Source organism: Triturus cristatus, chromosome 4_1, assembly GCF_964204655.1.
Source record: "Triturus cristatus chromosome 4_1, aTriCri1.1, whole genome shotgun sequence".
In the NCBI taxonomy this organism is placed as follows: domain Eukaryota; kingdom Metazoa; phylum Chordata; class Amphibia; order Caudata; family Salamandridae; genus Triturus; species Triturus cristatus.
In genome coordinates this window covers 1096548784-1096575887 of record NC_140585.1, presented here as the reverse complement: position 1 = coordinate 1096575887, position 27104 = coordinate 1096548784, and the positions used below count along the sequence as shown (strand labels likewise).

The 27104-nt window shown below is 42.6% G+C and overlaps 1 protein-coding gene across 3 annotated transcripts in view; it reads left to right on the top strand.

The window, feature by feature from the left end:
* The window catches only part of CPNE8 (copine 8), a 961735-nt gene that overhangs the window by 754536 nt on the left and 180095 nt on the right, over positions 1 to 27104 (top strand). The gene's annotated exons all lie outside the window — the stretch shown is intronic.

The following is a 27104-nucleotide window of genomic DNA, read 5'->3' as shown; positions in this document are numbered from 1 at the left end:
TTAGTGAAATGACCAAATTTATCTTGGAAGTCCAAAGGAACAGTGAATAGTATAGACTGTGGAGAGATGAAATCCCAATTCAAATTGTTTTGATTTATTCATTGTAGAGTTCTCTGTAATTTATGTTGTTTCATTTTGTAGAGAGGGAGTGAAAAAAAGTATTGATGGTTGTGTGTGTGAGTACTGCTTTTAATTAACAATGCAGACAGTAGTGTTCATAATTCAGATCGAGTTGCTATTGTAGATGATGCAGTCCTGTAAGAGAAGAGATTGCTGTAGTGTGCTCTGTCTGCACCACTCATACGCATCATTGCAGGCTCCGCACACATTTTCTTTGCTTCGTGTATTGCAAACTGTAGAGTTCAAGTCAGTGCTACGTGACTGTGGGCCCTTGCTGAACGCTCTCTCTGGCCTATACTGCAGACTTCAGTGTTCACATTTGACATTGAGTCGGTATTGTAGATGATGCAGTCCTGTAGGAAAATACATTGCTCCAGTGTGCTCTGTCTGCACTACTCATACGCATCATTGCGGGCTCTGCACACATTTTTTTTGCTTCGTGTATTGCAAACCGTAGAGTTCAAGTCAATGCCACGTGGCTGTGGGCCCGTGCTGAATGCTCTCTCTGGCCTATACTGCAGACTTCTGTGTCCACACTTGACATTGAGTCTGTATTGTAGATGATGCAGTCCTGTAGGAAAAGATATTGCTCCTGTGCGCTCTGTGTGCACCACTCATATGCATCATTGCATGCTCTGCACACGTTTTTTTTTAGTTTGTGTATTGCAAACTGTAGAGCTCAAGTGAATGCCATGTGGCTGTGGGCCCTTGTGACCGCTCACTCTGGCCTACACTGCAGACAGCAGTGTTCACAATTGAGATTGAGTCACTATTGTAGATGAGGTAGCCCTGTAGGAAAAGATATTGCTCCAGTGTGTACTGTCTGCACCATGCATATGTATCATTGCAGGCTTTGCACACTCTTTTTTGTTGCTTCGCTGACGACAAACTGGGTAGGTGAAGTCACTTTACGTATCTGTGGGTCCTTTGTGACCGCTCTCTATGGCCTACACTCCAGACAGCAGTGTTCATATTTCAGATTGAGTCGGTATTGCAGATGATGCAGTGTTGATGGCAACAGATATTGCTCCTAGTACGGCCTTTCTACAGCACGTATTATCGGTGGCTGTGCACATGCTGAATGCTTTTGATGTGGTTATGTGAGTGCACTAGAACTGATGGAGCGTTTATGATATAATCTTTTTGTGTATTATTTCAGATCTATTGATTGTGTGTCAGTATACAAGTTGTTCTTTTACGATGGAATTATATCTGTATTATTTCACATCTACTGTCCCTACCTTACTGCAGCATAAATTATCGATTCTTTTAATATTGAATCTCTGTGTGTGATCCAATGATTACTGTTGTAGTTGATGCTAGCAGCAACCATTGTCTGAAGGCTGGTTTAGACTTACCGCACACACATCCAGCACAGACGTCACTGGATATGTCACCATGGTAATAAAGGAGTCGAGCGTACGTGCCCGTATCCACTTCCACTATCTATCTGTGTCCGTGTGTTCATTATCTATGCATGATAGTGTCTCTGGGCCGTAATATATTAAGTTGTGTTGTGGACAGCGTATGCAACCATGTTACCTGTGGTATTGGAAAACATTTTGGTAATGTAACTTTTAGGTGTATGGGTATCATAGGTGGAAGGCTACTTTACAGAGCATGAATATTGATGAAAATGATGGTTGCATGTTGTGTGTAGTGTAAGATATGTGTATATTGCAAAAAGGTTTGAACAAAGCTCTCTAAGCAGAAGAGGTGTGTCTCATGAAATGCAGTACAAATATTGACTAATGAACTGTTACAATGGGAAATGTTATGAACTAATGAAATGCTTTTTTTTATGGTTACATGGCAATCGCGCAGCCAGTGCACAATGAGATCCCATCCGATGTGATTTTGAGAAAATATATTTATTATAATATAAGTTTATTAGAGTTAGAAATATATAACTGTTTAAAATATTTTTAAATATCGCTTGCTCATATACACTTTAAAGTTTTTTAGATATAGTTTTGAGACAAAAAAATGAGGGAATGGCATATGTGGCGCGACATCGTACGTCTATGATGTAACACAGGGCATGGCAGCATGCACTCGTCGCATACGCAACACGCAGCGGGCACGACCCTATACGTACATGACGTAATACACGGCTTGGTAGTGCGTACCCGTCTCATACCAAAGTAGCAGCTGGCGCAACCTCATATGTACATGTTGTTACGCGGGACGCGGTGCCACAAACCCGTCGGATACGAAATGCGCATCATTTAAATGAGGTGGATAGGATTCGCGTGTTGATCGAGCTTGGTAGAATACCGGTACGGGACTGTAATTTTCTCAACAAAAAAAAAATATATACTTATTTTGTGGGGAAGATATAAAAGATTATATAATTTGTAAAGTTTAAAAAAAGAATGATAGAGTTGCAAAATATTAAAAAAAAATTGAAAAAATATAGGTTTTATAAATATTAAAATATGAAATTAACATTTAAAAAACGTTTGAAATTCACTGAAAAAATCCATAGGTTTTACAGACGTTATAGTTAGGAATTAGCATTTAAAAAACCTTAGAAATTCACTGAAAAAACCATAGGTTTCAGGGACATTATTGTTAGTTGGACATTTGACTCCTATAAAACCAGAGAAATTCGCCTGTTATAGTTAGTTGAGCTAACTATAACTCGTGCACCTGCAAAGCACTGCTGATGACGTCACATAATACATCACTCATGACATGGTCAGTGACATCACTCATGACATCACTGATAGCATCTCAATTGCCATCACTGATGACATCACTGACAACATCATACAGTGAATGTGTGTTTCTGTAAAGTTTAAATTATTAAAGCAGCATACTGTTTATCATTTTGTAACGCACACAGAGTTAAAAACAGCTATTATAGAGCATTTTAACAGAACATTAAGATGTGGAGATATTTCATGGCCTACAACACCTATTGATACATAGATGTTCTACAGGATTTTATAGATGTTTTTTATTTTAAAGACTTTTTATTACAGCAACACAGAACAGCAGTACATCAGTCATACAAGTTATCCAGGTAAAGATTTTTAAAGCGCCAGTTACCACGGAACCATCAAAACATCTCCCATAGCAGTAACACATGATAATTCATTAATGGTGTGGAGAACGGTGTACGGGACCCGCTTTACTGCAAGGGTAAAGAAACCCCTTTTAAAAGAAGGTGACCATGTTAGGGTATCAAAGTTGAAAGAAGTTACCAGCAGACCTTTAGTAACAATATATTTTTTAGTGGAAAGTGTTGAGCTTAAAGAGGGTGTATATATTTACAGGTTTAAGGACTACGACGGGGAAATGGTGTTGGGCGTCTTTTACAAGGAGGAGTTAAAAAGGTACCTGACAATCCACACTGGGTGTGCAGGGTTGAAAAAATTCTGAAAAGGAGAGGTAGGGGGTTTAACAGGCAGGCTTTTGTCAAATGGCAGGGATGTTTGGAGATATTTAACAGTTGGGTACTGGTTAACCTTGGGCAGAGTTGTGCTACTCGAAATTCCGCAAAGGGGTAAAAAAACTCCGCTGCACTACGCCGATCTCCGCGAGTGCTGAAGTTTGATAGAAAAATGCTGTTTGCTGTTTGCGGTGATTGCACAGTGCTGGATGCTTGTCCGCACTGTGCGATCATCGCGAACGGCACCATGCACAGCGCAGGCTTTCCTTTTCTGCCACTCGAGTAGATTTTTACTCTAGCGGCAGCTTTCTCAACGCGAACGGTCGCGAGCATATGCGACCACTCGCAATGAGAAACCTAACCCCCCCGCATTGAGAAATCTCTCCCGGAAGGTATATTTTCCACGCGCTCACCAACTTGATATTGACGATCGCGAATGAGGAAAAATCTCGCCGGGAAGTTGATTGTCCTCGCTCCCTCTCGACAACTTGGCGTTGGTGAACGCGAGCGAGGAAAGAAACTCCGCTCTGCGAAGCAGAGGTTTTGGGAACTCTATGATCTATGCGGAGTGCGGAAAACTCCGCAAACTCCGTGAGCAGAGCGGAGTTCACCGCCCAGGCCTAGTGCTGGTCAGCTCTCTGCAGGGTGTGTGAGAAAGGGGAGGTCTCTGTGTCGGCATCAAGATGGGGACATCGTCATTTTATGTTACCCTACCGTCCACTTTCTCTAAGGACACATTCCCCAATTTCTAATTATACCATGAAATTGGCTAAACCTGTAGACCTGAAAGGCAACTGGGAGGTCGCACTAACCGAAATCCAATACCCAGGAGCAGGACTACACATACAATGCTCGAGGCCGAATTTAACACAATGCGCAAACAAGACCCCTTGAGCATCAACGTCGGATTTCCGCACAGCTATTGCCCATCCATAGCAGCATTGGTCGAGGCCATCAACAAATCAATAGCCAGTATTGAAACGTATACAAATATTCAGTTAGTATTAGATAACGTTAGAAGGAAGGTGTTTCTAAAAGCTCCAAATTGTGATACAACCTTTAATTGCACTGTTAAATTAAGAAGGGTTTTAGGCACCATGCAACATATAAAAAGCCAGGTCTGGCAGGATCCTACGTGCCCCAATATTAACGGAGGATTATATATGCTCAACATGTGTAGAGACATTGTACTGGCGCAGAGGATCGGTAATAGTAATTCACCATTGCTAAGGTGGGCACAGGGAAGGGTCAAAATAACATGATGATAAATATTCAGTATATCAAACCTGATTACGTAGCAGTTTCTAAAACCACTTTGACACTATTTCCATCGTGATCTTTGACGATCAGCCGGTGTCCTTTAAATACAGAGAAGTTATTGTTAAGCTTTATTTAAGGCTGTGCCAGCGACTATTAAGAAGGCAATTTGGTGATCATGACACATACCACGACCCTTCTATGTACAGGGATTATTACAGAAATCAGGCTTGATAAAGAGGGCCCCCATGCTTTCAAGGGGCTCCTGTTCTGTACGGGTCAGTTTTGAAGGCATTCTTCAAGAGTTTGTTTAGAAGAGTTGTGCCTTTTTTGAGACGAGGCTATGAAATTGTTAGACCCCATTTGAAAGCAACGGGTACAAATGTTGCCCATGATTTGGTGGGGTCTGTGACATCAGCTATGGCAGAGCACATGAACAAGCTCCAAGAAGGAGCGGGGTTTGTGTACAAGCCGCGCACAAGTGTTAAAAGGAAGCAGCGGTTTACGAAGTGTTGGGATCTGCTGGCTCCCCAATAAAAAAAAGGAAGAGATCTTCAAAAATGTCCCTACAAAAGAAGGACCCCAAGACAGAAGAGAGTTTCCAAGAAGAAGAGAATAGCCTCTAAGGTAAATATTTTTTAAAGCGGAGCTGCTTGGACTTGGAGCTCCGCTGAATCCCCGGAAACGCAAGCCATCCGGGAGCCCCTGAGCTGATCTGTGCCACAGCTCTGGTGGGGCTGCACTTTGGGGGACGATCCGACACCAGCTGTGCCTATCTCCTGAACATCAGAGGCCTGGGACCGCTGCGCCGGTGTTGTGCGTGCGATGGCCTGTATCGCGCAGCCGAGCTGCGGCCTGGATTGCTGTCGCCTGCTCTCCAGGTCTGTGAACATGGCCCATTGACTTTGGCTCCCGCCTGTAATGTGGGGCTGGGTGGTAGTGAGACACATGCCATGGGCGTGCTACCCCCCCCCCCCCCGGTGTCAGCGGTCCACATAAGGACTCCTGAATAACGCGGGCTCCCCATTTGACAGAGGGTAAGCCCGCATTTCTATACCACAGCCAAGACGTGACACAGCTCGTTCTGAGGCCTTTAATTGGTGCAGCGGACCTGGCAGCAGAGGGCTCTTCCATCTTTGCGTGTCCCAGTTGATCCACACAGTCTGGTGCAACACAGCGCTTTCTTCACATCACCAGTCCACAAGGTGAGACGGGCGGATACGCGGCTGACCCATGGGAACAGGGTTCTTCACCCATATTATCAGCGTGCAGGCCGGGGACCGTTTCCCCCCGCTGCATAACCCTGGAGGTGGTGGGATACTCAGATGTTGCATAACTAGCTGATAAGGCACGGCTGGATGCTGCCTGACGACAGCCACACATGGAGGCAATGGGAGGTGCATTGAGGAGGTTGCTCTCCCCTTAGTGAACTGAACCTAAAGTGGAGCGGCTGCGAGACCTTCTGCACCCGAGGTCTCAGCGCTGTTGCGACACCACTACTTGTGGCTCGTTCCCGAGGCCATGGGCAAGATCGATCTGAAGCAGCGAAAACCTCACCTTCGAGAAGACTGGTGGAGGAACTGATTTGACGAGTCTCACCATGGCGGAGGGAGGTAATCAGGCTTCTGCCCCTCTGCAGCCCAGCGCGCAGGGCAATGAGGCGCTAATTGCAGAACTTAAAGTGGGCTTCCGCACTCTGGACACTTGGTTCGATGTTCTCGACAAATGTCTTGACAAAATGGGGGCCCAACTGGATCAGCACGAGAAACGACTTGATACCGTGGAGGGCAGGATTTCAGACTTGGATCGCTTGGCCCAAGCTACGAAACGGTTGGAGAGGATGGAAGGCCTCTTGAAGAACATTGCCATAAAGAACGAGGACCTTGAAGCCAGAGGGAGACGCAACAACGTTCGCATTATGGGTGTGCCGGAGTCAACGAACATGGGTCGACTGGATGGGTTTGTTGAAAGCCTGTTAATTGACTTTGTTTGGTCGAGAGTCCTTCACGGCTACTTTTGTTGTCGGGAGGGCGCACAGATTCCTCGGCCCATGATCTAACCCTGGCTATCCACCTCGCCCCATCTTGGCACGTCTTCTGAACTTTAAAGACAGGGACACGGCATTGCGGATGGCACAAGAATGCGGGTGGCTGGAATGGCAGGGCTCGGCCATTTCCTTGTACCCAGACTTCACAGCGATGGTTCAGGAGGCCCTTCGGAAATTTGCAACGGTCGAAACAACGCTGGGCTAGGCCGGTCTACGATATGGTATGCTGTACCGGCAGGTCTGAAAGTTGACATAGATGGCAGATCAAGGATTTGCTGAGGCCCATGAATTCCTGAGAACCCGTGCCAACACTGCCCAACCAAGGAAGTCGCCCACCCCAGAATGATCACCTCTGCTGCCAAACTCTGGCTCTAGCGCAAACCTGTTTTCAGCGAGGTGATAGACTTGTCCGTGACACAACACCGATAAGTATTGACTGTGTTTGATTGATCTGTGTTCCCTGTTTTCCCTCCTTGCCATGTCCTTTCAAATATCGACTCTGGGCGCTGGCTCTTTTGTGCTCCTCTTTAACACATGTTTCACAGTTTCCGGGGATAAGGCGAGGCGTTGCCTCTCCCCCAGTGCGTTCGCACATTCTTGCTGTGTCTGCAATTGGTGTTATAGATGTTTGCTTTAAATTGTTGCTTTAAATTGTTCTTGGATTTTGGGATTTTGGGATTTCCACTAGGTTTCGATTTTGGGGATGGGAGGGGGGGGTGGGAATGGGGGAGGGGTGGGTGGGTGGGTGATGGTTGTTGCTTTAATTACATGGTATTATTTGTTCCTGACACAATTGGTTACTCATGAGGTTCCATGTACTATAATGGGCGCAAGCATGTTCTTTACAGTTCTGACCACTTGTGATGATGGCGGGTAGGCTCTCCACTGACATTAACTTCTTTACGTGGAATGTTGGGGGTTTAAACAACACCAGAAAGGGGAAGCATGTGCTAAACTATTTGCAATGTCCCCTGGCTGATTTTTTGCAGGAAACACATTTGTCCACCTCCTCCCCTACCATGTTTGCCTCCAGCTGGGGTGCGCACCGCTACTTTGCACACTACAGCACGTACTCTAGGGGTACTGCCATACTCATACACAAACGGTTGCCTTTCCAACTACATAAATTGACTACTGACAGAACTGGCCGTTTCTTTAGGTGCTGAATATGTTTGCCTGGGGGCGGGTTTAACCTTCTTTAGCAACCTAAACTAGACAGTACGGCGGACTCCCCAGCTATGAAACCCCGAGCCAGCAAGATACTTAGGGACATCTGTGACTCAATTGGCTTAGAAGACATATGGCGCATGCGATGCCCCAATAACAAGACATATACTCACTATTCAGCCCCCCGCGACACTTGGACATGACTGGACTTCTGTCTGGTCTCCCTCAATATGACACCCTGGATTTGTTCCATGACCCTTTTGCCTAGAACGTACTCTGATCACTCACCAGTCGTTAAGAATCTCTGGATTCCCAGACCAGAGGGTGGTGAAAGGCAGTGGTGGTTTCCAGGACAGGGCCTACAAGATCCTGTATTTACTGCCAAAATTCAAGAGTCGATAGAGACTTATTTCGATCTAAATGTGGGTTCGGTCAGCACATGGGCGACTGTGTGGGAGGCGTTCAAGGCATATATAAGAGGGTAATGCATTGCCAAACACGCCGGGGTTCTGAAATCGTTGAGAGATACAATTGCCTGCATAGAGGACCGATTGAAGGTCTTTGATGAAGAATTGCTGACGCGCCCAGACCTGAATAGACAGGCCAGTAGACTGTTGCTATTGACGGAATTCAGGGACTCCGCTGATAGCGAGACAAAGTTTCTTGGGAAATACGCCACTGCCAGGAGGTATGGTGAGGGGGACAGACTGGGACGCACACTGGTGCAACTGTTGCCACCTTGTGTGGGGAGGTCCTACATCACATCTATCCGTTCTGAAGACGGGCAGATTCACATGGATACGGCGGCGATCCGAGATGAGTTCCATCACTATTACGCAAATTTGTATACTACACGCGCGAGGCACGAGAATGGCGATCACAGGGCTTACCTCAATGAGATTGCGACGGGATGGCTTGAGGACTATATGTAGAAGTTGTTAGCAGAGCCATTCTCTAAGGAAGAAATTATTAGCGCCATAGCCGGCTTGAACGGCACCACAGCACCGGGGCTGGATGGCTTCACAGACGTATTCTATGAACATTATAAAGATATTCTTGCCTGCACCTTCTTGAGGTTTATGTGGAAGCCCAAGAAAATAAATTGTTGCCACCCATGCTCCGTGAGGCGGTAATAGTCTTGCTGCTTAAGCCTGGCAAGGATCCGTTACGTTGCGGCTCATAGAGGCCGCTATCACTTTGGAATTTGGACTATAAGATCCTTGCTAAAATGATTGCTTTATGTCTCGCGCTCATTTTAGATCACATCATATCCTCAGTACAATCTGGCTTTGTCCCCCACAGGTCCACTGCGCTGAATCTGCGTACATTGTTTGCCGCGCTGCATAGAATTGCTCCAGAGGTTTCGGCGGCAGCGGGCCTGCTGGATTCAAGGAAGGCGTTCGACCAAAAAAATGGTTGTCCTTTCTCAGAGGGGCGGATAACATCTCTCTGCATTCCTCCCAATGGCGCACCCCACATAGGAAACTGTGGAAGTCCCTTGAAGCCTTTTCCTTCACATTTGATCCGTCATGAACATATAGTTTTGCATTCCACTATAGCCCATTGCATGTATTTGACACATTATGCTTTTGTACATTCAGAGAAGTCTACCCACCTAACCCCTCATTCTGAAATACTGTATTTTATTGAATGTTATTAGACCTCAATGCGATGTAAGGTTTCGCTGTGAAGTTACTATGTCCTTTCTCGTACACCTATATGGTATCACAGATTATACGTAGAAATAAGATATTCATAGCCCATCAAGGGCTGCCTGCGATGTATTAAAACTAAGTTGTAACCTTTGATGCACATAGTCTTCGGTTCCCTCTCCTACATAACTGCATTTCCTATTCCATCACACCTGCATTATCCGCTGTCTCTTTCTCCTCTGGAATTTTGCCTGGACCTCATCATATGAGAAGGATATTGTTTTAGTTTCTGTTAGGTCACTTTCACGGTTTACTTACTATGTATTACATACTTATTTGGTATATATTAGTTTTCTGTATTTATTTACTTGTATTATTATTTATTTATTTTGTATTGTGTATTATTATTATTATTATTATATTTCGTATTATATTTTATATTATCCTATTTTGTATTATTCTTTTTGTAAAATCAATAAAAATAATTTGAACTAAAAAATATATATATATATATTTTTTAAAGCGCCACAACCTGAAACATGGCCTTCGTATATTTTACATCTGGCGAATGTGCCAAATAAGAGTTAGACTTGTTTTCTCTAAAACCCATGCAGACCAGCATTGAAAGCAGTTTTTTCATGGAGGTGTTGCCTCTAACCACTTTGACGCTGTTGGTGCAGATAGAGTTCTTTATGTCCAGGTCCACGGATATGTATCTGAATCTCAACAACACCCTGCTGCATCCTGTATATAAAATCATAAAAGCGGATGGTTCCAACATAGCCACAGTCGCTCAAGTGGCGATGATCACTTACGCCACCGCAACCATGTTTAATCAAGTGGACATCACCCTCAGCGATCGACTCATCACGCATGCCTACAGAGCCTACATCAAGAGTATTCTAAATTACAGTAGTGATGCCCTTGACTCGCAGCTTTCAGTGGAGCTCTTCTACAAGGATACATACACACAGTTTGAAAACAAGGAGCTGGACGGTGCAAAGGTTTTATAAAAAGAGCAAGGTTTGCCGCAGGCAGTAGACATTTTGACCTCCTATGGCGTATACATTCAGACCTCTTCTTCCAAGACAAACTGGTTGTCAATGGTATTGATCTTAAGATCAAACTTAACCGCAACGAGGACTCGTTCTGCCTCATCAGCGGGGATGCGGAACAGTATAAACTGGACATACGGTCCGCGAGCTTTGTAAAGAGAGTGAAACTGTCACCAAGCATCAGACTAGGTCACGTTGATGCTTCACAATTATCGAACCCCAAGTACGCAGTTAAAAGAGTAGTTCTGAAGGTATTCAGCATTCCCACTGGTACCAGATTAACCCAACAGCAAAACTAATCCAAACTTATTATCATTTGTGGGCAATATCACTTTTATCAGCCTCCATGCCCCAAACCCCTTCAATTTTGAACACTACGACATCAACTACATGGCTTTGGACAATGAGGAATCTATGCTTTCTGTAAAACTCTACGCAGCCAGTTTTGATACCTCTACCTTTATCAGGGAATATCTCAATCTGATTTTGATAACCAGGAAACACCTGCGGGACTGCAAGGTAGTCATGTCAAGAGAAGGATATGGGTCCAGATACACACTGTTCGCATTTGATCTGACTCCTGACATGGAAGACGCGGATCATTATAACTTTGTCAAAAAAGGACAGCTAAAAGCTTAAATACGGTTTAGTCAACCCTCGCCTGTGAATGTGAACATGGTCGGATTCTCTGTATTTGACAGCGTCATTCAGGTAAACCACGCCCGGCAGATTTTGTTTGACCATCTTTAGAAATATTGTGAAATGGACAAGATTCAGATACGCAAGTTCTTAAGCTGTCATAAATATGCTAAGAAATACTTTTTAGGTGTTTTTCCAAGTAATGGGCTACCTGGGGAAATAGGCGTAGAAAGACCATGCACGCTCATCTTTAACACAGATTCTTATTACAAGGGTAAAACACACTGGGCAGCCCTGTTTATCGATATTGAGAAGGTTACAGTGTTTGACAGTTCAGCAGAGTTCCCCAAACATAGCATCTATACAAAACCTATATTCAAGCATGTAAAACAAACTGCTGCGCGCTTGGAGTATGCGGGTACAGGATTCAGTAGCCATCACATGCGATGAACATTGCATATATTTTATTATTAAAATGTCAGAGGGTATGAAGTTTAGAAATTTCTAAAGTCTATATTCGAATGATCTTGTTAACAATGACAGTATAGTTGTGTAATATGTAAAAGAAACTCTAGGGCTATGGTGCGCTCTTTTAAAACAGAATACACATTTTGTCAAAATGGTAAGGCTGTGAAACACATGTATGTGTAATAGCTGCTGTCTAAAATAAAGGAGTTTAAAACATGAATTCAGACTCCACATTTTTTTTATTCTCACACTAACACCATAATTAAAATGCTTTAAAAGATGACAGAATCTGGTGGAAAAGTTAAAAGTGTTTATAGCAATCAGTTTTCTGTACCTCTGCTATGATGATAGACTTACAATAGAATTATATGAAGAAACATCAGGCATGTACAATGCAAAACTATACAAGCAAACATTGTAATGCCTATACAAATGATCAAAAAGTCTGCATAAACATCAGGCGGTAATCCAAGTGTGCTGCTTGGTCAATGTCATTTTTCTAGGTTCCCCAGACTTAGCCAGGGTGCTCCAAGAGGGGGATAGCCGTGGAACGCCAGAGGCTGCTGGCAATGGAGGGAAGGGGGACATCAAACTTTAAAGCAGGCGTCTGTGCTTGTCATTACCCACGAGCATCGAAGGGAGGTTGAGGTCCGCAGAGGAACACAGAAACTGATCCCAACCTCGAGGAGCATTCCGGTTGGATAGGTGTTTGGTGTGCGTGAGATCTTTCACTAGGTCGTACATGTGAGACCCAACAGTTGGCTGCCCTTTGTAGAGGACTTTGCCCCGCTCATGCCACAAGGTCAGGTCTTTAGAAGCTGCCATTTTACTCAACAGCATTTGCGCTGCCCCTCTGTACCTTTGACTAATATTTTGTAAAAGTTCTTCAACAAAAATGTCTGAGGTTGGGGACTGATCTTGAGGTGCTGCTGGTGTGGGTGGAGGCTGTTCAGAGTCAGGGGTATATCGAGTCAGGTTGTTTTTTTCAGTATTCCACTACTTATAATACTGTAAAATGTTCTGACAGGTACTGAAGTTAAGACCGGATTTATCATGAGTTTTTAAATCAGTACGGTTCAAAAGGTCCTTGATCTCAGCATCCAGGCGTAGAATCTCCGTTTTCCTTATATCCCAGGCATCACCCGTAGACAGTCCCAACTGTTCTAGCTGTTGGCGAGGAACATTTTGGGCATGATCCATCACTGGAGGCTTGTAATTAAAGGTATAGCTATGCCCAACTAAGAACCTATATAGCCACCCGGCTGCTTTACCAGTTTCTCCTTGGAAATGAGGGACGCCCCTTTATTACTGAGCTTCTTGATAAGATGGTGCTTCTTTTTTAACACTCTGAACTGACGCTCTGCTATAGGGACATTCCCTTTTAGGGTGTTTAGGTAAATTTCTGAAATAGCTGCCACTAAATCGTCTGAAGGCACACACAAAATGATCTTTCTTTGCTGGGGGCTAGCTTTGACTAGCATTTTTAGGAATGCTAGATTATGCATTAGGTTGCAGACATGGTCAGCACAACATATTATAAGGTTTAGAGTGTAAATGTTATGCTAGTCGTTTTAAAGATTTTTTTTGTAGGCGTTGGTTCTGGTTTTAGGTGTGTAAGCGACAGGGAGGTCTGGGGAAATATACCAGCAAGCAATCTCTTGTCTTCTAGAGTATTGGGTTTTAGTTCTACCAGTAAGTAGCCATGTGGTTGCGAGGGAGCATCGTGAAAGGCTGTCAAGGATAAACTGTGTGTTCCCCGAGTATATCTGTTTAACTATGATAGATATCTGCTGTTTATCACTTAGATTTTTAAATAAAACAAGGTATGAGGCGTTTAGAGCTATAGATCCACTACTTTTACCCCTGTAGAACAAGATCTGCTTGATGTAGCATATGCTTAGATTGCGGTGTGAATATTGAGTAAAAGCTTTCTCTATCTCAGGGTGATCCCCACCTTCACGCATAAGGTTGTCTACAATCACCATGTTTACAAGGTCCTTCGGTAACAATGCATCATCTTTGAGATTACTAGGTATGTCTTCTATTAATTTGATGTGTTGGATCCTTCTGGATAGTTCAGTATAAATATCTTGCCAGCATGAATAAAACCACACAATATTGTTAGGGGTTTGGGATTAAACCTCTGGAGCATTTACTAATAGCTTTAATATAAAATAACTTTTGCCGCACTTTGATGGGCCTGCTAACACACAGGAGTAAGTAAATAGTAAGGAGAAGGGATGTTGCAATCTGGTGTCCATAGTGGTCTAGATTCTGTGTTCTAATGAATTATTAATAACTGTACAGTAGGATTTTGTAGTCCTCTGTCAGGACCCTTTTATCAAACACTACGCAACGGGTTTTATGTAACGACTTGGTTGTAATTTCCCACCTTTTTTTGGGCTGGACTAAGCTAGGCTGATAAACAACTATTGTTTTATCATTTTCACGGTCACTCGATGCAGAGTACTTGCTCACCAGAACCTTCAGATTGTCAAAATTGATTTTGAGGGTGTTGTTAACATTGAAAGTGATGCCTTTGACTTTCCTACTTACTTTGTTGTTATTGGTTTTGCACAGATAGGTTTTGGGACCTGATGAGTTAAATTCAATGATATACTCGTCCTTTTTGAGTTTGCTTGTCAGATCGCCTAGATAATCATCTAGTTGAGGTTGTTCATTCCCTACTTTACTCACAAAAATAACTGAGTCCGTTTTGTGATACAAACACGTCCTGAACTTTATCCTATACATTGTAAAGCTCTAAACGAGCATAAGCGGTTGTGAAACAAGCTATGAAGATGTTTATATTGTGGGGTACTCTTTTGTGTATTTCCAACATAGAGCTGCGGTCTCATTATCGATAAACTCGCAGTTGGACACACCGTAACAAGGTTCAAAAAAGTACTTGAACAGTTCGTGAGGATCTGTGATGATGGTTGTGTTTGATAAGTTTGTACGCTAGGCGAATTTACCCCATAAGGAATTGAGGCAGAGCTTGACTAGCTGACTTCTGGTGGGGTTGACCTCTATGAACTCGGGTCTCAAGTTTATACCCTCGTGAGAGTAGTAATCATTGATGTACTTTTGCTTAGAGGGCTCTTTAATGCACCATTCTGGATACCCAGATGCTGCCTGCTTGTCTCTGAGAAATCCGTTAATATATTCAGAAAAGAGCTGGGTTGTAGTCCTTTCAAAGTGCCAAATTTCTAGTATTTTACAAAGTCGGTACCCTTTACCCAGCACATTTTGTACCTCTATGCTACACCACTAGCACTCTATGCACACCAGAGTGTGTGCACTAGCTAGTCTCTTTACTTTCAGCGCATGTTTAACATAGTAGGAACATTAGCTTACCATCGGGCCTGTAGGGTAGCAAAGGAAAGTAAAGCCCACGGGATGGATAGATTAGGCATTTAATGTGCCATGGGTTTAAAGTCCCTATATATGATGGTGGGGTGTCCTAAGAGGTATAACTTCAGCTTGTTCACAAACGGGTACAGACTGGTGAAATCATAATAATGTATTTTCTCGCCCACGGTCCTGTACAGTATTACAGCATTTGTATGCCCACCAAATAAGGCGTTGCGGGGCTCCAAAGGTTCGGGTAACTCGCAACTCCTAATGAAAGAGTTAAGTTCTGCATCTGATGTTAACATTTCGATCCAATCATGCTCTCATAGAGATCTCATTACAAAGTAGCAGTTTTCAACATATTAAGCCTTCACCAGAGTAAGCCTGTGTAAGTGTTCAAACTTGGCACCCAACGGTCTGATAAACTCAAGGGGTTTGTAAGAAAGCTGACAACCATGGTAAAATCACCAGTTGTATTCAAAGGCCGTTGGCACGCCGGTAATTATGGCGTACCCATCTAGGTAATAAGGATCCAAACTGTATTCACCACCCTTTAAGGTGTGCTGAATGAAGATATTTTCCTTGTCGTACATGAGCCATGGGATAGATGTTGTTGAATAACGTTTCTGTTTACAGTTATAAAGGTCGGGTGGTATTAGAGCTGTGCTTTCAGGTTTTAAAAACATGTGCTTGCAGATGGACATACACATGGAAGCCAAAGTAATGTTTTGAAAAGGGTCTATGTACTCTGTGGATTTTGTCATCTCTGGTGTGTTGGGTCCCAAACCTTTTTCCCGTTTAGTCATCTTTACCACAACGTCTCTGAAGAGATTGCAGGCTTTTCGCAAGATCATTTCATCTGCCTGACAGTAACCTTTCAACTCTGATTGAAAGTGAAACTTATTTTCACGGTTTGCACCATACCATTGTAGGAAACTTTCTTTCTCCACCAGCATCATATACTCGACAACGTAACTGTCGGACGGTAGCTGTGGCATGGGGCCCTAATAATTCTGATTCACCCATGTGTTAACAAAAGTGGGGGAAATAACATTTACACCCCAGAAAACTCAAGGCTTTTAGCAACTTGCTCAATTTCATGGTCAGAAAATCCAGGGTATCTATGAACCTTATTTGTAATGGTTCAACAGTTAACAGAATCAGTTGGAAACCCTGGGTGATAAGTTCTATGGGCATCTTCTCTTGATTCATGTTTTGCAAAATAAAGAATGAGTCATAAGCTTTTGAGTTATGAGCCATCAGGGTATACACTTTGAATTTTGGCTGTATGAAAGTGCTGAGGAAGTAATTCAAGCATGAGCAGCCTTCAGACTCCCAGTTGTCATCGGAAGTTAGATGATGAGGGTAAATATAGTTAGGTTGGTGTACACCTATCTCTTGTGTATATTCTATATCAAACACTTATAAATAAATGTGAAACCGTCACCTTTTAGGGATCTATGTAGGCTTAGTCATGTTAGTGTAGCCCCTATGTCTGCTGCGATTTATTCACAAGCTTTTAATACCTCTCTTCTATATCTTTCCAACCTCTGAATTATCTCCCTCTGGGTATCCTTCAAAGATCTGTTTTGGCTCCTGCCTTCCCCAGTTTTAAGGTCTTATAGATCATCTTGGATTTTAGCTTTCTGACAGCCTGTTGTATGTCTTTGATATATGTCCCTAGTACAGTGTTATGGTCAAAAACATCATTGGGGTGAGGTGTATATTACCACTAAATGCACCTAGTTAAGTTCTCTGGTTACACCCGCTAACACCTTTCTGAAGGTCAAGACTTTCGGGAATCAAGTTAAAACAGGGTCTCAATGCGAGCACCCTGGTGCTCCAGAGGACAGTACCCCACTAGACGTTAATTCAGAACTCTGATTTTGACACCCACTCCATCCTGTACTAAAGTCTTGGTCTGTTGAGGCGGGTGATGACATATTCACACTTGACGGGGGCTGGTGGGATCATAAGCTCCATGAGGTGTAATAGGGGACATAGGTTATAGAGAGCTTAAATCCTATTCATAATAGGTCAGGGCAGCAGATGTGTAGGAACCTCCAGGGCTGGGAATAGATGATAGTGAACAGAGGATTGTACCCCCTCGAGGTCTACACTCAAAGGACCACTGTGCGTGGCTTTGGTTGACGTTTCAGAAATCTTCACCACCATTGTCAGTGCCTTGAAGAGCCCTATACACACAGAATAAGGGCCCTTTATGGAGTGATTGTTTTCAAGCCTCTAGACCTAGAGATTATGCAGAATAGTTATAGAAAGTTTTGAGTCCTGACCTCTGGGGAGCATATCTACATTTAACACCTCAGACATTGAACATTTAGAGGCCTGCGGATTATGGTGACATGCCTGAGGTGTAATGGTATTTTTAAGGGTAGCTCTAAAGGATCTCATTGTACTTCAGTGGCCGTCGGCTCCTTCTGCAGATTCTTTCCTGAAAGGCGATTCACTTTTGTTTTTTTGCATAGCTCGAGATCTCCCCCATTGGTTTTACACACCCCCTGCTGCTGTGTGTTGGCTGCGACTGGCATTACGCCTCTTTTGGGGCCTCCAACCATAGACAGAAATGGAGTTCCTACAGGAGTGATCAATGTACTGGATTCAGGTTTCACTTGTATCTCAAAGGACGTCTTGTTAGTCTGAACCATAAGCTTATTTTTTAAGGATAAGTCTAAAGGAACTGATTGTACCTCAGTCCGACGGCTTCGTCAGTTTCTTTAAGGAAAGGCAGTTCACTTTAGTTTTTTTTACATAGCTTGAGATCCCCTTTAATCGTTTTACACAACTCCTGTGGCTGTGTGTCATGACAGTGGACACCCTTTGGGGTCTCGAACCTTAGGCAAATGTAGAGTTCCTGTAGCAGTGATCATTGTACTGGTTGTAGGTTTTACTACTAAAACACTGTAGGTTAAAGTCAGTACCTGTTCTAGGATAGTTGTTTGCAGAGCCAACAATGGGTTTGTCCTGACGCACAGTGTCGCTCTCATGGGAGGTTGGCGTTTTGAAGTGTCTTGGTTACCGTCCATGTCCTCTTAACCATACATGGATCTTCTCCAGAGATCTTTTGTGGCGGCTCTACGATATAAACATAAAAATATATATTATAACAAATAAAATAGAAGAGTGGGTACAACTGATTATAGTCCCCCAAGCCCTCCACTCCTGTCTAACTTCTACAGCACATTTTACACCCTTACTATATGTTAGAGGACCGAGATGCTTGAGAGAAAAAAACATTAGGGTTCTTTTGACTCTGTATTTTGTAAAACACACCTGCTTTGCACCTTTGCGGCATCCCTCTCTTCGTGGCAGGACCTTCTTTAGACGCTGAAGACTTCATTTTTTGGATCGTCTTTTTTATTCGTGATTCTACCTTTTGCAATGGTACGTTGCCCTTGTACACCTCCATGGGAACTGTAAAGAAAAATAAATAAATGGCATTTTACAGTATAGTGCAAGAACTTGGACAGCTCTCTGAGGGCACCTCTCCTATAGGCTCTCTATGGGTTTTTGGACTGGCAGGGCCTAATGATTACACAATGTTTACATCAGGGTCCTTCATATTTACCTGTAAGTGTAGGATTAGGTTGTATACTGATCATGATGCCTGAAATCTCTAGGATTTGCTGTAGCGCTTGGACCACCATTTGAACCTGTACGTCATAACCTGTAACAAAGGAACATACACAAGAAAACCATTAGAAAAACTGAGTTGGTGAGGCACAGCTGTCAGCAGAGGGGTTCTGAATTTTAGAAGTCTTAACAATTATACGTTGCTGAAAGGCAATTGTTTCCTCTCGAGTCAAAGTTATGTCAGGGAGGTTCTGTGGGGTAGAACAGACAGGTTTGCTTTAAAAATACTTCAAATAATCAAAGCACTACCAATTGTTACAATTACCTCTGAAAATGCTAATACACATTTAACATAGCACAACGTCTACAAACATATTCACAGTTTGCAAATAATTGTGCCAGGGTAATACATAAGAGGCACGGTTACAGTCAACCCTAGTATGAAGATAATACAAATGCTCCAATTACAACCTGGCTAAATAAAAATACTTTATACAAAATTCCACTATACAATACTCCCATCTTTCTGCAAAGGTTCCATTAAACAGCAGAGTTATCTTTGCATTTTTTGAAAAACACAGTCAACACTTATTTCTGAAGTAGAAGCATTTTGAAAGTGCTTTGTGGTGACAGTGCTGCGCAGGGCTGGCTTTAGTGCTGGTGGAGCCTGGGGTGACAATGCTTGCTGATGTCTCCAAACACCTGCGGGGGAAAGTGGTGACCACCTCCAACCCACCCCTCAGGATACCCTCTCCATCACCTTTTAACAGGGTCAACTTCAAGTCTCCACACCCCTCTCTCTCAGATGCCTTTCATTAGTTATATATCACCACACATACCAGTGCATGGTGTCAGAATGATTTGTATCATCCACATTATGTAGAGACACACAAGCATAGGTGTTTAAATCAGCGTATAGAAAATGTTAAATATGCCAGAGGACAACAAGTTGTTGTAGTTACCTGGAATCCCCACTCGTAGACCGCATAGTTTAAAAAGAGTGCATAGTCTGGAGGGGCACAAACTCAGAATTTAAACCGCAACACCCTAGTTGGTTGGTCCTCTTAATAATAAAAATGGATTTCTATCCAAGTGAACCCATTTTGAAACAAGTATTTATGCTTGTATCTATACTTTGTAGTGTACATGTTGTTCTTTGATGGCAGTTAACATTTCAACCTTCTATGTTAGAATGTTAACTTATAAACTGCAAGTAATAAAAGGCTGTCTCTTAGGGAAAAAAACAGTAACCCTCTGACCTATTTACATTATATGCACTTTGTGCCCTGCATGGTACACATTCTTTGTGGCAGACATTTTGATTTACAGCTCTGGACAGTGTTAGCAACCTCTGGGGCTCTGCTAACATGATCCGGTGCTGTAAATCAAATGTCTGCTGCAAAGATTGTATACCACGCAGACATTTGATTTATACCATTGGGCTGTGTTAGCAGAGTCCTGGGTTGCTAACATGGCCCGAGGCAGGAAATAGGGCATCACCGCAGACAATTAGGACTCCCTGCAGCCACAGGGCGTTGGTAATGCGCCCTGAGGATGTAAATCTGGCATCACCCAAAATGAAGAGGAACCCCCTGCAAGGAGTTCCCCAGCGCTGCCTGCCAAAGCCGACGCAAGGTTGAGTGGGGTGCGGCCTGCCACTTCATCGGTGAAGGCCGGCCCCACCCACTAGTGATGTCGGTGTCCCACAGCACCGACGTCACTTGTGGGGCGGGGGGGCCTTCACAGATAACAAGGAAGGCCGGCCCAAAGCCATTTGCCCTCCAGCATGGCAACGTGGGACATGCGGCTACACCAGCACCGTATCATAGCCCCAGAGCACTGCATGGATGGAGTGGGCTCTGAGGGGAAAGAAATATGCTGTCAGGGACATAGGTCCTCCATTCAGGACCATCCATAATGCTACCCCCAGAAGCACCACAAGATTGGAGCAGTGTCTGGAGGTCGGATTAGGATGACTGGGCCATTGGACCTCCCACACAGGACCATACAGTATGATCCCCAGCCATCCCAGAGCACTGCATTGGTGAAGCGGCCCTTGTGGGGTAAAAATATAACAGATGGGGGCCCCAGCGAGGACCCGCCAGCATGAGATCTCTAGCTACCCCAGAGAAAGTTTGGCTAAGAGGGCTCTGGGTCGGAATAACAAGATGGGGGTCAAAGAGCCCCCAACAGAGGACCTACAATCATGCTCCCCCACTGGCACCCAGAGCACCACATGGCTACCGCGTGCTCTGGCCTGGAATAGTCATGCTAGGGACAGCCGTCCCTACCAGAGGATCTGTCAGCCTACATGCTGAGGCTCAAACAGAGGACAGCGCTCCACACCCCGAACAAGGCAGCACCAGGCCCCCAGTCCAGAACACCACATGGGTGATTAGGGCTCTTGGTTTGAATCGGATGTCAGGGGACATGGGGACCACACAGATGACCTACCATTATGCTCCCCTCAACACCCCAGAACACCATGTATCTGAAGCGGCCTCTGGGGTAGGAATTGCTTAACAGAGGACAAGATAGCACCAGACCACCGCATGGCCCAGACCACCTAATGACCCATGATCCAGAGCATAAAACCACAGAGACTACACACATAGGACGCAATTTGGGTGAGTACATGATTATTTTTCTTCACTTTTGTAAACTGTTAAGTATATTTGAATGCTAAGGCCCCCTTATATAACCACAGAATCCACCCTGGAAATTATTTTTAGGAGGTGTAAAGGGTTTAAGGTTACTACCAAGTTTGCTACCCTGAACCTCCAGCATTATGGTGCAGGATTAAACACATTAAAATACAAAACAAAGTCTGCTTTAAATACCTTCTCCATCTAATGGTCCAGCACACACAATGAAGTAATCAATATGACCATGTTATTGGAAATCCAGCATGAAAACAATTCGCAGTTTTATGCTTAAAACATATCAGGCAAGAATAATGAGCGACTTATAATCACTGCATTCGACAACAGATGTTATAATTCAAAATATTCTTCATTCTTTTTTCTTCATCTTTAAAAGAAACGTCGTGGATTAAAGATTGTCGTAGCCAACGTGTTTCGTCCGTTCTCAGACTTTTTCAGGGCTACAAAAAGTATATACAAAAAATATACATAGATACAAAGTTTAATAACACATAAACACTACATTTTCACAATCTTGCTCCGATATGCTAACAAGTCGATATTAAGACACCAACAGGGAAATTCATTACATGAGTGATTTTAAAACTCAGTGTTTTGTAGCTATCCAGAAAAGAAAAAGAGTACATATATTTGTTATTTCTGTTAGATATATCCTCTTACTATTTTGTTAATGCATAGATGACGTCCAGATTCTAGGTCTATATATACTCTAGTTTGAAGCATGTCATACCTTACTGGGAGATTTAGTGAATTGGAGCTTCAGTAACCCATTTATACACATCCTATTCCAGAATTTTTTGTCTGTTTATAAACTGCCACAACCTGTAGTTTTTTCAACATTTCTTTATAAGACTTTTTAACCTGAAGATGGACATGATGGGGGTGTGCATAGTATATCAGATAAAGATAGTCTGTAATGTAATTTTCTACCTGTAACTGTCTTGCCATTTGACTGGCACTAGCAGAGTAGCCAGTAAAACATACCTCCAAATTGTGTGTTCAAAGCATTCTCCTCATTATGTTTTCAATCATTGTAGTTATTTTGATGAATCAATTCTTTCTGTGTGATAATAGTAAATGAATTTCGTAAAAAAATGTAATTATTTTCAAAATAAACTACACTACCACTGAATAACACTACCAGAACAGCAGGTGAAACGTACCTCCAAGGTCTATTTTCCTCGATATCCTTTCACTCAGTACAGTTATTTTGACAAATTGAATCCTTCTGTGTGTTAACAGAAAATCTGTGAAATATGACAGAGAAGAACAATACGGTAAAACATCACTAAAACAAAGTGATGGCCAACAAACGGATTAGTGACTGTCTACACATAGCATTTATTAGGAGCGCTGTCTGTATATGGATACATTGCACTCAGTGAAGACTGAAACTTCATAAAGTTTAAAAATCCTATTGATAATATCGTCAAGTGTAGTTGTGAGCTCCCTCTTTCTACAGTATTTCACAACTACTGAAAACTGTGGCCTATCAAAACACAACTAGCATTCGTTTCAATAACCTAGAGAGTTCTTACAAACCACAAGAATCAGAGGTTCGCATTAATAGCCATAGTTTACTATTGCTAAGGCAGCGCCACATTGAAAGAGAGTGTATTATATATCGGATAATGCTCACTTTAGCCATACATCACAGACTTTACTGGGCTGGTATGTGACCATATTTTGGAAATAGCTACATATTGATGTAGCTATAAATACCTATCAAAAATAAAAGGTAAATATAAAACATGCCCTCCAGTTATTTACCTGACGCAGTTGAGCTGCAGCATCAGTTTGCGCACTGCCATTTTGATCCATGCTTTTCTCCATTTTGGATGATGATGTCCCAAAGGTCCTCAAACTTAAAAAGAGATGGTTTGTGGCTGTTTCTGTAACTTCTTTTGAGTAGAGGGGGCTTGGAGCGGCATTTTATACATGGGATGGGGGGCGTTTGCTAATTATGCATAGGCCACACTTTGGTGAGAGGTAGGCACAGAAATAGATGTTGTGGGTTTGGATTTCACTTAGCATCACCTGTTTGCTACTGTGAAAGCATAAACAAAAAACAAAAAAAGAGGTTGAAAGGTCATTATTTGAAGTAAGCATTAACAAGCAGGACAGCAACGATAATAGGGATGGTGGTAGCAACTCCAATAGAAAAGGTGTTTCTGCACCCTTGGGTGTGCTGGCCATACTTATCTCCCCTTTACACAGTATTCCTGCATGAAGGCATAGATGCCTTGGTCTAAGTTGAGATACACCCCCCTTGCTTCAGTCTTGTAATGTGCTGCATAAAAACCCCTTGGGCATGCCGGATACACTTACCTGACCTTTACACAGTTTTCCTGCACCAAGGCAGCTCTGACTTATAGTTTTTTGATGCCATGCTCTAAGTTGGAATACAACCTCCTTGCTCCAGTCTAGTCATGTGCTGCATGAAACTCCCCTTGGGCATGCTGGACACATTTATCTGACCTATACACAGATTTTCCTCATCAAGAGCTCTATGAACTGCAGTTTTTAGATACCTTACTCTAAGACAGGATACACCATCGCTGCTCCAGGCTGCACATGGGCTGCTTGAAGATTATTTTAAACCAGCATTTGACCAACCCTTTGGGTCAGGAAGTTGTGGGGCTGGTAATGTACTTCCACTGCCCCACCCTGTGGTGATACTGACACGGGGCCCTAAAATATGTCTGAACATGCACTGGCATGCCCTCTTAGACTCAGAAGCACTGCACACACAGGTAGGGCTACAATTGTACACACCCCATAGCCTTTGACACTATGGCAGGGACCCTGGTATGTTACTAACATGTGACAAACATGTGACCAGGTGATGTCACAACCCACGTGACTCACCTACACCTACGTCAGTTCCGGGGAAGGCTCTCACACACCAACCTCCATCATTTACGTGGCGGGGCACCTGTCACTTTTTACTTGATGAGCACAGGTATCCAAGTATTCTACTACAGACATTGTCCAGTTCCATTTTAGAACCTTTCTGAAAACCTGAATTTATTGTCTGTCTTTTCTTGTGGTTCTATGGAGATTTTGTTGGAGCTAGGGCCAGCCTTCCTACATGTGATAGCTGGTATTGGTAGAATTAAAGTATATCCAGTTCCATTGGTTTTGAGAAGAGGGTAGAGATGGTTTTATTTAAACTATTAAGGCAGAGGTGACTCCTTTTGCTTGACAAAGCTTTACAATGTTTTCAAGTATTGGAGTTTGTAATTTTGATGACCCTCTCGATGATCGGTGAAGATACTAATATGTTTGAAGTCCTAATCTAGTGTTTGGGTTGGTTTTAAATGACCATTTGGCACATTTGTCTAAATGTCCTATAGTTGTGCTTATATATCCAAGGCAATAATTACGAAGGCAATGCAGTAAAGTAAGCTCAATTTCAGCCACCTTCATTGTGTGGTGGATGCTAAGTTAGAAATGTAACACAACATATTTATATTTTCCAGTTACTGATCCTGCAAAACATAAAATGAGCAGTATTTGCTGAATGCTCCCTTAAATTTGCAGCTTGGCTGTTTCATTAAATTCACAGCTTAGCCATTACTAGAATGAAAATTATTATGGAAATGCAGAGCTAAAACTGCTACTGGTAATCTTAACATTCCTCTATCAAAACTTTAAAAATAAGTATAAATATGTATTTTCCCATCCTCCTTTTCACACCAATCCACCATGCGCTGTGTAATCTGTGGGTTCAACTTGCCAAGTCCTTTGACTTTGACTCTCACCTGAGAGCTATTGGCAGGCTCGACCTGTTGAAGATTGCCATGAAAGAACATGTCCTCCAGCTTGGATCTCAAAACAATGCATGCGTTTACAATCTCCCCACCCTTAATGTCACTGAAATTAAACGCTTACCTCTATAAACCTGACGAAAGAATGCTTTGTAATATAAGAAGGATATTAAGTTCTGTACTGCCTCATTATTCATCGAAACACCCATCAATCTGTCACCTATTGTAATTTATCTCAACTCAAACTGATCATATGCTTATAATATATGCCTACTCCCCATTGTTACCTGTCAAACATTGTGCAATGGTGTTGAGCTTGCATCACCTTACGAGCCCAGTAACACAAGCATTTTGTACTGCTTAGTCAAGCATGGGACGCAGTGTTGGCCTGCACTCCTCAGTTTTAGGGGATTGTGACTATTTGTAGCTTTCGGTAAAGCCCAGCTGCTCTTCTGACTTTGTAGCATTCGTGTCCCATTCCATCATGGTACAAGAGGATGATGAACAGACTGGAGCTCCTAAGTCGGTGAATGAAGGGCTGCTATACAAAAAGATCCAGAAAAATCTAAGTTCCTCAAATTCTTTTGCATCGCCCTACCATTCAGTCGTGCAAAAAAGGCACTGAAGAAGTATATGCATTTTAATACTGATATATACTGAGATTTTCTCTATAACCCTTTGCCTTGTTCAATCCTACTATTCTCTGAGATCTATTTCTCCTCTGCTTCCATAATCTTGAAGTCGTTTCTAGCTCAACAGAGTCTGCATGTTATTGTTAGATATTGAAGGAGAATCTTTCAAAGATAAAGAATGTACTAAATGCATAGAATCCTTTAGCAGAAGTTGGTTCTCATCTGTACGTTTTCCTGTCTGCAGATTATTGGAACGTCAGTGTCCCTATATGACTACACACTTTTGGCAAATAGAGTGGTCATTTGTGGATGCCACCACTTAATGCACAGGGATCATCATGTCTGCTCCGGCTCTATAATAGCGTGAGAATAGTTTTGGGGGTACATAATTTGAATACTACTCTGTAGATAAACATACATTATATAATCGAATTACGATATTTGTCATTGATAATTATAACGTTTACATTATGAGAAACACTCCAAATGAAGTGCGAATTGTACAAATAAAGGAATTGGGTGATGTTAATTAATTTCTTTTATTATAAAAGTCAAACAATAAGGAATCGAAGTTTTAACGAATTAGTGCAGCTGTTCTTAACTTTCTGACATTATGTGGACCCCCACTGAATCATTAGTGAAATCCAGGTACCCACTGAGTCATTATTGGAAGCTGGGAACCCTCGGCTTATGCAGTTTCTATGATGGGAACTTCATAAAAATACACAAAGATACCAAAAACAAGTACACACCAAACAAATGCTCAAATATTTTGTTTAATTCACAATCACATATAAAAAGAATGTTCAAGTTTTCTTCTTTGTTCTTTTTTTATCTGTTCCTAAAACTCATTGCTAAGATAACATTATCTAGAATATGCCTGCTTAATATACCAAACAAAGTATTATTATGTAATTTTAAAAAGTCTTGCTCCACTCTCGACAGTTTTTTTTTCTGTTAAGGTGATGTTTGTTCAATGGTGTGTTCAATGTTTAAATCCCGGTACTTTGGCCTTATCTGCACCTAATGAATAACAGTTGCTGTCATAGTTGACAGTCCTAAAAATTGTAGCACAGAAAAAGAAAGGCAGAACAGCTCTGAAAGGAGCCCATACAAGTATGTAATGTACTAATTTCACCCTAAACCCTGTAGTACTGCTTTATGCTCTGGCAGGCCTTGCTTTTACAAAGGTTAAAAGAGTGTTTCCTGGAGAAGGTGTCTTGTTTTGCTCTACCTTCGCCACCTAAACTTAGAAAAACTGTTGACCCCGAACAAAAGAGCTGCTACTGTTC